We start from the raw sequence: 3,266 nt of genomic DNA on the forward strand, positions 1-3,266 counted from the left end.
CCAGGAAGTTTTAGTTGGCAAAAAGGCCTGCTTACAGTTTTATAGATAATGTCTCTCTGGGGCTGCGATTGTCCCCTTCCGGCTCTGGCTGCCTATCACCGGAGGGGATGGTCTGCCTCCGGCTAGCTCTGTTCAGTCCTTTGTTCCGTGCGGGCCTGGAGGTGTCATAGGTTGGGGCTGGCTTTTTGCGTGGTAGATATCCCACAGTCTGGTTTGTTGGCCCAAATTATTTCCCTCAGATAGCGCTGGGGTATTCAGGCCAGATTCTTGAGATGCAGCCTGCGCGCCTCCCTGCCCAGCCCCGCTTGCTAATGGCGGATGCAGGCAGCTTCTCCGCTGGGGAGTTAATCTGGGCTCCCCAATGCTGGGTTTTAATTATTTATTTTTTCCTCCCTGTTATGTTTGCCTCTGTGAGGCTCCAGCACACAGGCAGTGAGAAGGTTTCCTGGTGTTTGAAACTTCTCTCTTTTTAAGACTCCCTTCATCCCCTCCCTCATTACAGGTGCCTCCTGGTCCACCTTTGTCCTTCTGGTGCATCTGCTTTGTTGTGACCCTCATCATTCCCATAGTCGACTTATGTGAGCTCTCGTCCTGCTTTCCTTTCTTCTGGTGCAACACCACCCTCCTCTGTCTCTCGGCCTCCATCATCTACTGTGTCACCTTTGTCCAGTTCCTGCCTGATGGTCCTTACCGGGACCGGGCCATCAGTGCCACTACGTTCCCCTGTGTGGCATCTGTGCTACATGCCCTGTAAGTAGTCTGCATGCTGATCACCTATGGGTTCAAAGAGACCTCCTGCTGTGTGCTCACCATGCCAGGCCTGCTGAAGGTGCTGGAGACCTTTATGGCTGGTTTCATCTTCACCTGCATCATCAACACCTCCCTGTACCTGCATCAGCTGGCCCTGGAGTGGTGTGTGGCCGTGTAGTCCATCTGCTTCATCCCAGCAGCCCTGGCCATCCTGCTGAACCTGGGCAAATGGCAATGCAGGCTGCCCAGCCTGTATCCCATTTTTCAGCTTGTGCTCAGCCTGCTCTCCGTCCTCCTCTATGTCAGCGCTCTGGTCCTCTGGCCGCTCTACCAGTTCAATGAGGAGTCTGGCAGACAGCCCCACTGGTCCAGTGATATGGGCTGCATCAATGGGCTCAACTACGACATGTGCTTCTGGGACCAGCGACTGGCTGTGGCCATCCTGACAGCCATCAACCTGCTGGTTTACGCGGCTGACCTGTACTGGGCTCACCAGGTTTCTGTAGGGACGAAGGACCAGACCAGTGTTCCTGACCCCCCTGCTCACAGGAGGTATCCTCACCAAGCTCTGTTGGCCCCTGATGTCCTCTTCCTGGCTCTCCTCTCTCCTTGCTCAGTACTTCTCCACTCATCTCACTCTCTTTCTGTTTCCTTCCCTTCTGCTCTGTCTCCTTTCTGTCTTGTGTGGTTGCCCACATTCTGTTTTGCTTCTTTCTCTTGCTTCTCTCATTTTTTCTACATTTTTCTACCTTTTGCCCCTTTCCTGGTCATCCTTGCTTTTCTCATTTCCTGTGTCCTGACCACCTCTCCCCATTTACCTTCTCCTGATCACAGCAGCCTGGCATAAATCAAGCTCCCACTCAAGATCAGATTCAAAAGTAAGACAGAAAAGATTGAAAATAACCCAGGTGTTCATCTTTAGGATGCGGATTAATAAACAATGATGTAGTGCAAGAGGGAATACTCTGCAACAGTGATAAGTAAATATCTCCAGGATACATGAAATAAAAATAGTTAAGATATAAATCAACATGGAGCATACTATATTTTATATAATAAAAATGAGGGGAAATAATATTAAATACACCTGTATGTGCTTGACTTGCATCAAGGAGCACAGGAAGGACTCCCCTGAGTGCATTGGAATAGCTACGTGGGCCTGGTGGGGGAGGGGAACTGAGAGAGAGTGGATGGAGCCACAGGTAGAAGTGAGGTTTCTCAGAACATGGCTTTTTCAGAATATTTTTATTTTGAACCAGGTGAAGATTCCCTTCTTAAAAAAATAAAATTTATGTTTGAAAAATATACCAACTGGAGAAGAAGGGTCAGGGGAGGGATAGTTGGCAGATGGTCTCCATGCTCCCTGCAGCCTTGACGGATAGGCTGCAGGAGGAGCTGAGAGATGCCCGCACAGGCCTGTCTCCAAAGCAGACAGAAGGGTGGCACCTTGGGTCCAGGGGTCTGAGGAGGGGGAGCTGTGGTCCCCAATCCCCCCTGCTGAGTGGCCAGGGCCTTCCCAAGCCCTTTAGTGCACACAGTTGATGGAGAAGACCTCCCGTTGCCCAAGCCTCAGGCCCTTCCCTTGCTCCCTGCCTGGCCTGAGCTCCCTATGTCCTGGGGCAGTGGCCAGAGGCTCCTTCCTCGAAGGCCAGCCAGAGCCTCTCCCAGGCGGGTGACTCCAGCTGATACTCCACCAAACTGTGTCCTGAGCCGCATCCAGAACACAGCCCGGGGCACAGATGTTTCCATTCTCTGGCCAGCTTGGAAAAATCACAGAATCAACCTTCCTAGTACACCTTTGAGAAGAAAGAAGGGACTCTGCTCTCAGGAGGCTCCAGGCACCTACCCGGGAGCCAGACATCGACTGCCAATCCGTGTGACCCTTGTCTGTGTCACTGTCCTGTGGAAAAGTCTCTAGGAAGACTGATGGGCCGAGGAGATTAAGGCCAGGCTCCAATCAGTCCCTCCCTAGGGTCTGGACCCTCTCTGTCATGTTCTGGCTGGCTTGCCAACTAGAAGTGGTCTGGCTGGGATGGGAACTCAGCCACAGGACCTCTGGGTGGGGCACTAGAGCCAGATCAGGACACACGGGAGTCAGGAGATGAATCCTGGACCCAGAGAAGAGGAAAGGGGCTCAGCATTTACTGAGGTTCTGTTACCTCCTGGGGTTTCCTTGGTGGCTCAGATGGTAAAGAATCTGCCTGCAATGCAGGAGACTCATGTTTTATCCCTGGGTTGGGAAGATCTTTTGGAGGAGGAAACGGCTACCCACTCTAGTATTCTTGCCCGGACAATTCCATGGACAGAGGGAGCCTGTGGGTCTACAGTCTGTGGGGTCGCAGCGTCAAACACGACTGAGCAATTAACACTTTTCTTTTTCCGCTTATGACTTGCTGAGCTTTGCAGAGAGACAGACCTGTATTCAAATCTGGGCTCTGACAGGAAGTAACTGTGTAAACTTGAGCAAAAAACATAACACAGTCTCTGAGCCTCAGAATCATCATCTGTACAATGGG

The 3,266-nt window shown here is 51.7% G+C and overlaps 1 pseudogene; it reads left to right on the forward strand.

Moving 5' to 3' along the window:
* Positions 1–502: 502 nt before the first annotated feature.
* On the forward strand, positions 503–1,302 carry LOC102272155 (myeloid-associated differentiation marker-like; annotated as a pseudogene).
* The last annotated feature ends 1,964 nt before the right edge of the window (positions 1,303–3,266 follow it).

Source organism: Bos mutus, unplaced genomic scaffold (genome assembly GCF_027580195.1).
Source record: "Bos mutus isolate GX-2022 unplaced genomic scaffold, NWIPB_WYAK_1.1 CTG854, whole genome shotgun sequence".
Lineage (NCBI taxonomy): Eukaryota > Metazoa > Chordata > Mammalia > Artiodactyla > Bovidae > Bos > Bos mutus.